This window comes from Paramisgurnus dabryanus, unplaced genomic scaffold, assembly GCF_030506205.2.
Source record: "Paramisgurnus dabryanus unplaced genomic scaffold, PD_genome_1.1 h2tg000219l_1_36828__unordered_in_group3, whole genome shotgun sequence".
NCBI lineage: Eukaryota > Metazoa > Chordata > Actinopteri > Cypriniformes > Cobitidae > Paramisgurnus > Paramisgurnus dabryanus.
The window spans coordinates 7,501-17,500 of NW_027394121.1; the positions used below are offsets into that span (position 1 = coordinate 7,501).

General features: G+C 66.3%; 1 non-coding gene across 1 annotated transcript in view; it reads left to right on the forward strand.

Moving 5' to 3' along the window:
- The first annotated feature begins 9,468 nt into the window (after positions 1–9,468).
- Positions 9,469–10,000, forward strand: part of LOC135765532 (18S ribosomal RNA) — a 1,855-nt gene continuing 1,323 nt past the window's right edge. Inside the window, exon 1 of the ribosomal RNA XR_010540811.1 lies at positions 9,469–10,000. This exon is cut by the window's right edge and continues 1,323 nt beyond it. This is a non-coding gene — a ribosomal RNA (18S ribosomal RNA).

The following is a 10,000-nucleotide window of genomic DNA, read 5'->3' on the forward strand; positions in this document are numbered from 1 at the left end:
TCGGGGGTCCGGGGCCGGCCTCGGGTGCACTGTGGTCGGGTAGAGGTGCCACCGTCCTCGGGGGTCCGAGGCCGGCCTCGGGTGCACTGTGGTCGGGTAGAGGTGCCACGGTTCTCGGGGTCGTATCTCGGCCGGGGAAAGGGTTAGAGAGGCGAGGGTTGGCTCGTTGGAAAGGTCCCTCCGCGGGGCGTCCGATGGTGGGTGTCCCGAAGGGCTGCGGCGAAGGGCTCCGGAGCTACGGCCGTGGGAATATCAAGGGGTGGTACCCCGTATCTCGGCCGGGGAAAGGGTTAGAGAGGCGAGGGTTGGCTCGTTGGAAAGGTCCCTCCGCGGGGCGTCCGAGGGTGGGTGTCCCGAAGGGCTGCGGCAAAGGGCTCCGGAGCTACGGCCGTGGGAATATCAAGGGGTGGTACTCCGTATCTCGGCCGGGCTTAGGGTTAGAGAGGCGCGGGTTGGCTCGTTGGATAGGTCCGCTCCGGTAGAGCAACCGACCCAAGGGACGAGTCGATCCGACCCAAGGCGCCCGAGCTACGGGCGTTTAAAGGTCAGGCGGTGGTGCCCCGTATCTCGGCCGGGCTTGGGGTTAGAGAGACGCGGGTTGGCTCGTTGGAAAGGTCCCCTCCGGTGGAGCAACCGACCCAAAGGGCGAAGTCCTGGGACTTTGTGCGCCGGAGCTACGGGCGTTTAAAGGTCAGGCGGTGGTGCCCCGTATCTCGGCCGGGCTTAGGGTTAGAGAGACGAGGGTTGGCTCGTTGGAAAGGGCCGCTCCGGTAGAGCAACCGACCCAAAGGGCGAGTCGATCCGAGCAAGGGCGTCCGAGCTGCGGCCGTGGGAAAATCCGCGGAGGGACCGCCGTATCTCGGCCGGGCTTGGGGTTAGGGAGAAGCGGGTAGGCTCGTTCGAAAGGTCCCCTCGGGTAGAGCAACCGACCCAAAGGGCGAGTCGATCCGAGCAAATGCGCCCGAGTTACGGCCGTTTAAAGGTCAGGCGGTGGTACCCCGTATCTCGGCCGGGCTTAGGGTTAGAGAGACGAGGGTTGGCTCGTTGGAAAGGTCCCCTCGGGTGGAGCAACCGACCCAAAGGGCGAGTCGATCCGAGCAAATGCGCCCGAGTTACGGCCGTTTAAAGGTCAGGCGGTGGTACCCCGTATCTCGGCCGGGCTTAGGGTTAGAGAGACGAGGGTTGGCTCGTTGGAAAGGTCCCCTCGGGTGGAGCAACCGACCCAAAGGGCGAGTCGATCCGAGCAAAGGCGCCCGAGTTACGGCCGTTTAAAGGTCAGGCGGTGGTACCCCGTATCTCGGCCGGGCTTAGGGTTAGAGAGACGAGGGTTGGCTCGTTGGATAGGGCCGCTCCGGTAGAGCAACCGACCCAAAGGGCGAGTCGATCCGAGCAAAGGCGCCCGAGTTACGGCCGTTTAAAGGTCAGGCGGTGGTACCCCGTATCTCGGCCGGGCTTGGGGTTAGAGAGACGAGGGTTGGCTCGTTGGAAAGGTCCGCTCGGGTAGAGCAACCGACCCAAAGGGCGAGTTCATCCGAGCAAAGGCGCCCGAGCTGCGGCCGTGGGAAAATCCGCGGAGGGACCGCCGTATCTCGGCCGGGCTTAGGGTTAGAGAGACGAGGGTTGGCTCGTTGGATAGGGCCGCTCCGGTAGAGCAACCGACCCAAAGGGCGAGTCGATCCGAGCAAAGGCGCCCGAGCTGCGGCCGTGGGAAAATCCGCGGAGGGACCGCCGTATCTCGGCCGGGCTTAGGGTTAGAGAGAAGCGGGTTGGCTCGTTGGATAGGGCCGCTCCGGTAGAGCAACCGACCCGAAGGGCGAGTCGATCCGAGCAAGGGCGCCCGAGCTGCCGGCCGTGGGAAAATCCGCGGAGGGACCGCCGTATCTCGGCCGGGCTTAGGGTTAGAGAGACGAGGGTTGGCTCGTTGGATAGGGCCGCTCCGGTAGAGCAACCGACCCAAAGGGCGAGTCGATCCGAGCAAAGGCGCCCGAGCTGCGGCCGTGGGAAAATCCGCGGAGGGACCGCCGTATCTCGGCCGGGCTTAGGGTTAGAGAGAAGCGGGTTGGCTCGTTGGATAGGGCCGCTCCGGTAGAGCAACCGACCCGAAGGGCGAGTCGATCCGAGCAAGGGCGCCCGAGCTGCGGCCGTGGGAAAATCCGGGGAGGGACCGCCGTATCTCGGCCGGGGAAAGGGCTAGAGGCTCGCGGGTAGGCTCGTTCGAAAGTCCCCTCCGGCATAGCGACCGACCCGAAGGGCGAAGGCCCCGGACCCGAGGCGCCCGAGAAACGGCCGTGGGAAAATCCGGGGAGGGACCGCCGTATCTCGGCCGGGGAAAGGGCTAGAGGCTCGCGGGTAGGCTCGTTCGAAAGCCCCCCTCCGGCATAGCGACCGACCCGAAGGGCGAAGGCCCCGGACCCGAGGCGCCCGAGAAACGGCCGTGGGAAAATCCGGGCACAGACCGCCGTATCTCGGCCGGGGAAAGGGCTAGAGGCTCGCGGGTAGGCTCGTTCGAAAGCTCCCCTCCGGCATAGCGACCGACCCGAAGGGCGAAGGCCCCGGACCCGAGGCGCCCGAGAAACGGCCGTGGGAAAATCCGGGGAGGGACCGCCGTATCTCGGCCGGGGAAAGGGCTAGAGGCTCGCGGGTAGGCTCGTTCGAAAGCCCCCCTCCGGCATAGCGACCGACCCGAAGGGCGAAGGCCCCGGACCCGAGGCGCCCGAGAAACGGCCGTGGGAAAATCCGGGCACAGACCGCCGTATCTCGGCCGGGGAAAGGGCTAGAGGCTCGCGGGTAGGCTCGTTCGAAAGCTCCCCTCCGGCATAGCGACCGACCCGAAGGGCGAAGGCCCCGGACCCGAGGCGCCCGAGAAACGGCCGTGGGAAAATCCGGGCACAGACCGCCGTATCTCGGCCGGGGAAGGGGCTAGAGGCTCGCGGGTAGGCTCGTTCGAAAGGCCCCCTCCGGCGGAGCGACCGACCCAAAGGGCGAAGGCCCCGGACCCGAGGCGCCCGAGATACGGCCGCGGGAATTTCCGCGAGCTTCGATCCGGACGTATCTCCGGCGGGCGGGGTCGCACGGACCCGAGGCCGGGCTCGTCGGAAAGCCCCGGGACGGACCTTTCGAACGAGACCGGCCGCGCGTCCGGGCGACCTCCGAGGCGGACGCTAGGGGCGCCGGAGCCCCGGACGAGCGAAAATTCCGCGACCACCCGCCCGTATCTCGGCCCGGGAAAGGGCCAGAGACTCGAGGGAGGGCTCGTTCGAAAGCTCCCCTCCGGCATAGCGACCGACCCGAAGGGCGAAGGCCCCGGACCCGAGGCGCCCGAGAAACGGCCGTGGGAAAATCCCGCGGGGGTAGGCCGTATCTCGGCCCCGGAAAGGGCTAGCGACGCGCGGGTGGGCTCGTTCGAAAGGCCCCCCGCGGAGGAGCCACCCACCCGAAGGGCGAAGGCCCCGGACCCGGGGCGCCGGAGCAGCGCGGTAACGAAATTCGAATTTTCGACCGGAAGTATCTCGGGCCCCCGGGGTCGCACGGACCCGCGGCCGGTCTCGTCGGAAAGCCCCGGGCGAGACCTTTCCGACGAGCCCGGCCCCGAGTCCGTAGGACCTTCCCCGGCCGAGATACGGCGCCCGGCAGTTCATTGGCCGATATCTCGGAAACGGGGCGTCGTAGACGCTCCGTGGTATTGGTGACCTTGACGATGCCGGGTCAGACGAGTCGGCCGCGGGCACGGGCCCGGGGGCGCCGGCCGCCAGAGTCGGGTGGCTCGCGCACTTCCAGGCGGGCCGCTCGCGCACCTCCAGGCACCCCGACCCACTCGCCGAGGCCGACCGAGGTGCGCCGTCCCGGCCGCGGACCGGTCGGGGTCCCCTCTCGAAAGGGCAGTAGTGTGAACAGGTGCCATCGGGTATATAGGGGAAGGGGTCCTCTCGAACCAGGCCTTCGAACCCGCGCGAGCCTAGCCCGGCAAGGCTCACCCTCCCCGGCCACGGGTTCGGCCTCCGTCCCCCTGGAGGTCCGGCACCTCCAGGGTCCCCGACCCTGCCTCCCCTGCCCGAGGGGAGGCCTCCGAGGCGGGCCTGACAGGGCGGCCCTCCCTCCTGGAAGTCCGGTTCCTCCAGGGTCCCCGACCCTGCCTCCCCTGCCCGAGGGGAGGCCTCCGAGGCGGGCCTGACAGGGCGGCCCTCCCTCCTGGAAGTCCGGTTCCTCCAGGGCACACGTCCCTACCTCCGTAGCCCAGAGAGGTGACTCCGAGGCGGGCCTGACAGGGCGGCCCTCCCTCCTGGAAGTCTGGTTCCTCCAGGGCACACGTCCCCACCTCCGTAGCCCAGATGGGTGACTCGATAGCGGGCCTGACAGGGCGGCCCTCCCTCCTGGAAGTCCGGTTCCTCCAGGGCACACGTCCCTGCCTCCTTAGCCCAGAGAGGTGACTCCGAGGCGGGCCTGACAGGGCGGCCCTCCCTCCTGGAAGTCTGGTTCCTCCGGGGCACCCGTCCCTACCTCCGTAGCCCAGATGGGTGACTCGAAAGCGGGCCTGACAGGGCGGCCCTCCCTCCTGGAAGTCCGGTTCCTCCAGGGCACACGTCCCTGCCTCCTTAGCCCAGAGAGGTGACTCCGAGGCGGGCCTGACAGGGCGGCCCTCCCTCCTGGAAGTCTGGTTCCTCCGGGGCACACGTCCCTACCTCCGTAGCCCAGATGGGTGACTCGAAAGCGGGCCTGACAGGGCGGCCCTCCCTCCTGGAAGTCCGGTTCCTCCAGGGCACACGTCCCTGCCTCCTTAGCCCAGAGAGGTGACTCCGAGGCGGGCCTGACAGGGCGGCCCTCCCTCCTGGAAGTCTGGTTCCTCCAGGGCACACGTCCCTACCTCCGTAGCCCAGATGGGTGACTCGAAAGCGGGCCTGACAGGGCGGCCCTCCCTCCTGGAAGTCCGGTTCATCCAGGGCACACGTCCCTGCCTCCTTAGCCCAGAGAGGTGACTCCGAGGCGGGCCTGACAGGGCGGCCCTCCCTCCTGGAAGTCTGGTTCCTCCAGGGCACACGTCCCTACCTCCGTAGCCCAGATGGGTGACTCGAAAGCGGGCCTGACAGGGCGGCCCTCCCTCCTGGAAGTCCGGTTCATCCAGGGCACACGTCCCTGCCTCCTTAGCCCAGAGAGGTGACTCCGAGGCGGGCCTGACAGGGCGGCCCTCCCTCCTGGAAGTCTGGTTCCTCCAGGGCACACGTCCCTGCCTCCTTAGCCCAGAGAGGTGACTCCGAGGCGGGCCTGACAGGGCGGCCCTCCCTCCTGGAAGTCTGGTTCCTCCAGGGCACACGTCCCTACCTCCGTAGCCCGGATGGGTGACTCGAAAGCGGGCCTGACAGGGCGGCCCTCCCTCCTGGAAGTCCGGTTCATCCAGGGCACACGTCCCTACCTCCGTAGCCCAGATGGGTGACTCGAAAGCGGGCCTGACAGGGCGGCCCTCCCTCCTGGAAGTCTGGTTCCTCCAGGGCACACGTCCCTGCCTCCTTAGCCCAGAGAGGTGACTCCGAGGCGGGCCTGACAGGGCGGCCCTCCCTCCTGGAAGTCTGGTTCCTCCAGGGCACACGTCCCTGCCTCCTTAGCCCAGAGAGGTGACTCCGAGGCGGGCCTGACAGGGCGGCCCTCCCTCCTGGAAGTCTGGTTCCTCCAGGGCACCCGTCCCCACCTCCGTAGCCCAGATGGGTGACTCGAAAGCGGGCCTGACAGGGCGGCCCTCCCTCCTGGAAGTCTGGTTCCTCCAGGGCACACGTCCCTGCCTCCTTAGCCCAGAGAGGTGACTCCGAGGCGGGCCTGACAGGGCGGCCCTCCCTCCTGGAAGTCTGGTTCCTCCAGGGCACCCGTCCCCACCTCCGTAGCCCAGATGGGTGACTCGAAAGCGGGCCTGACAGGGCGGCCCTCCCTCCTGGAAGTCTGGTTCCTCCAGGGCACACGTCCCTGCCTCCTTAGCCCAGAGAGGTGACTCCGAGGCGGGCCTGACAGGGCGGCCCTCCCTCCTGGAAGTCCGGTTCCTCCGGGGCACACGTCCCTACCTCCGTAGCCCAGATGGGTGACTCGAAAGCGGGCCTGACAGGGCGGCCCTCCCTCCTGGAAGTCTGGTTCCTCCAGGGCACCCGTCCCTACCTCCGTAGCCCAGATGGGTGACTCGAAAGCGGGCCTGACAGGGCGGCCCTCCCTCCTGGAAGTCTGGTTCCTCCAGGGCACCCGTCCCTACCTCCGTAGCCCAGATGGGTGACTCGAAAGCGGGCCTGACAGGGCGGCCCTCCCTCCTGGAAGTCTGGTTCTTCCAGGGCACACGTCCCTACCTCCGTAGCCCAGATGGGTGACTCGAAAGCGGACGCGGGAGGGTGTACGTGGCGCACCCCCAGGCCGAAGAGAGGTCTCGTGAGCGGACGCGAGGGTGTACGACAGAAGGCCTGGAAGTCTCTGACTTCCAGGGTCACCGACCCTACCTCATGAGCCCGAAGAGGTGACTCGAATGCGGACGCGGGGGTGTACGTGGCGCACCCCCAGGCCGAAGAGAGGTCTCGTGAGCGGACACGAGAAGTACGACAGAGGGCCTGGAAGCAAAAGCGGGTGACTCGTGCACTTCCAGAAAAGGCAAAAGCGGGTGACTCGTGCACTTCCATAAAGCCGAAACGAGGTCTCGTGAGCGGACACGAGAAGTACGACAGAGGGCCTGGAGGTAAAAGCGGGTGACTCGTGCACTTCCAGGGTCTCCGACCTTACGGCGCCTTCCGACGCGGGCGCCTCCTCCCGGACGAGCCACGGGAAGGGCCCCTTCTCTCAAGGGGCGGTCGTTTGAACAGGTGCCATCGGGTATATAGGGATGGGTTGCTTCGAAAGTGGACCTCCAGCGTCCTCCCTCCCTGCGGCAGATCCCAAGAAAGGTCTGTGCGCGTCGGTGTGCGATGAACGAAAAACCGTTAAAAGAACTGGAACGGTTGGAACGGACGAAGGGCGTCTGATGTGAGGCAGCGCCCCGGGCGAGTGTCGAAAGACGGGTAACCCATATCCGCATGCCGCCTAGGCGGAAAGATCCGGCCTGGATCATATCAAGGCTAATGCCTAAAAACTAAAGCTACCTTGGGTGATGGAACTCGGCTACGGCCGCAAAACGATCCGCCCTGGATCATCAAGGCTAATGCCTAAAAACTAAAGCTACCTTGGGTGATGGAACTCGGCTACGGCCGCAAAACGATCCGCCCTGGATCAAGGCTACGGCCTAAAAACGGCAAAAAAAGATCCAAAAGTCCCTGGATCAAGGCGCTTCGGCTTAAAACCTGTGAAAAGATCCGCCCTGGATCAAGGCTACGGCCTTAAAGCTGCTCAAAAGATCCGCCCTGGATCAAGGCTACGGCCTTAAAACTGCTAAAAAGATCCTAAAGTCTCTGGATCTAGGCTACGGCCTCAAAGACACACGTGTTGTGAGATAAGATCCGCCCTGGATCTCCAGGCTACGGCCTCAAAGGTTCGACCCGACCATATATGCTCAGACACGGGCGAACACAAAAGCGTAACAACCCATGTTGGAACCGTCGAAGGATCTCGGCGTCGGCCGTAAAACGGAAACCCCCCGGTCGTCGGTACGCGTGTGGCGGTCGAGGGCCCCCGGCCGCCGGTCGGGCGGGCGCGTGGATAGGTCTCCCGAGCGGTCAAGGAGTCCCGGAAGCCGGTCGGGCGAGCGGCCGGCCCCGGGGCACCCTACCCTCTCGGGCGCACCGACCCCACGCGTTTCGTCTCGGTCGGCGTCCGGGGTTCCGAGACACCCTTATGTATCTGTGTGACAGACGGAGTGGCACACCGTCTGCGGCGGGACAGGGCCGCCGACCGCGATGGAAGTCGAGTGAGGCGGCTTCCGGGGTCCAAGACCCTACAGACAGACGGAGTGGCGACCCGTCTGCGGCGGGCCAGGGCCGCCGACCGCGATGGAAGTCGAGTGGGGCGGCTTCCAGGGTCCAAGACCCTACAGACAGACGGAGTGGCGACCCGTCTGCGGCGGGCCAGGGCCGCCGACCGCGATGGAAGTCGAGTGGGGCGGCTTCCAGGGTCCAAGACCCTACAGACAGACGGAGTGGTGACCCGTCTGCGGCGGGACAGGGCCGCCGACCGTTACGGAAGTCGAGGGGGACGGCTTCCAGGGTCCAAGACCCTATCTGTGTGACAGACGAAGGTGCATCGTCTGGGGCGGGACAGGGCCGCCGACCGCTATGGAAGTCGAGTCGGGTGGCTCGTGCACTTCCAGGGTCCAAGACCCTCTCTTCGTGACCGACGAAGGTGCTCTGTCTGGGGCGGTACGGGGCCGCCGACCGCTATGGAAGTCGAGTCGGGTGGCTCGTGCACTTCCAGGGTCCAAGACCAACGCGTTTGACCGACGAAGGTGCCCCGTCCCCGGGCACGGACGGGGACGGGCCCGGCCTCCGGGCCGCCGTGGAAGTCGAGTCGGGTGGCTCTCGCACTTCCAGGGTCCTCGACCCTATCTGTCTGACCGACGAAGGCGCTTCGTCTCGGGCGGGCCAGGGCCGCCAGCCGCTATGGAAGCCGAGTCGGGTGGCTCGTGCGCTTCCAGGGTCCACGACCCTGCCTTCGTGACCGACGAAGGCGCTCTGTCTGGGGCGGTACAGAGCCGGGCCCCGTCCAGCAGGGGACGGTGGCCCGAACAGGTGCCATCGGGTATATAGGGAAGAGCACCTCGCTGACTCTCCAAGGTGATAGGCTACCGGATCCCAGGACCTCTCGAGCCCAGCGAGAGGCCTCTCGAGCGGACACAAATGCCTCGAAAAAGTCCCTCTGCACTGAGGTAGTGACGATTCTTATTACGAATGGTAAATCATCCAAGGAAGGGACGAACCCGGCTGGCCTCGGCCGTTAAACGAGCCGGCTTCGTTCGGCCGCTAAACGAACCGGCGTCGTTCGGCCGCAAAACGAACCGGCGTCGGCCGCTAAACGAAACCCCGGGCGGGACAGGGCCGCCCACGTCTCAGCCTTAATGACCCGTTACGGGGTGACGCCCGGATACGCTTTGTGTGTCATGGCCCTGAGATTCTGGAAATCGAACTGCGCCTGGGGCAGGCCTCCGCCCGGCCGACGTTAGCGCGTCGGCCGCCATGGGCGGTCGGTTCCTCCCCGACCCGGCGCTCTCGCCTCCAGGGGGGCTCTCCGGAGCCCGCCCGACCCTTTCCGCGGGAGACTCAGACGGTCCGTCAGACGCGAAGGTCCGCCACCGGCGGCCGGCGAGGGCCTCGGCGACCGAGGGCGGAGACGCCCCCGGCCCGTCGCGGCCACCCGGCCCCGCGAAACGCACCTTTCCTCGGTTACGGCCCACCCGGCCGCCCCTCAGCCTACGAGAGGGGAGAGCCACACGAGAGTGGCCCCGGTCCCACTCCCCCCGGGGGGTGGAAACCGGGACCCGCGCCGCGTGAACCCCGGGTCAGAGCGAGGCTCTCCTACGGCTACTACCTGGTTGATCCTGCCAGTAACATATGCTTGTCTCAAAGATTAAGCCATGCAGGTCTAAGTGCACACGGCCGGTACAGTGAAACTGCGAATGGCTCATTAAATCAGTTATGGTTCCTTTGATCGCTCCACCCGTACTTGGATAACTGTGGCAATTCCAGAGCTAATACATGCAAACGAGCGCCGACCCGGCCCGCGAGGGCCGGGGACGCGTGCATTTATCAGACCCAAAACCCATCCGGGACGCGTCTCCGGGCGCGCCCCGGCCGCTTTGGTGACTCAGGATAACCTCGAGCCGATCGCGCGCCCCCGCGGCGGCGACGACTCATTCGAATGTCTGCCCTATCAACTTTCGATGGTACTTTAGGCGCCTACCATGGTGACCACGGGTGACGGGGAATCAGGGTTCGATTCCGGAGAGGGAGCCTGAGAAACGGCTACCACATCCAAGGAAGGCAGCAGGCGCGCAAATTACCCACTCCCGACTCGGGGAGGTAGTGACGAAAAATAACAATACAGGTCTCTTTCGAGG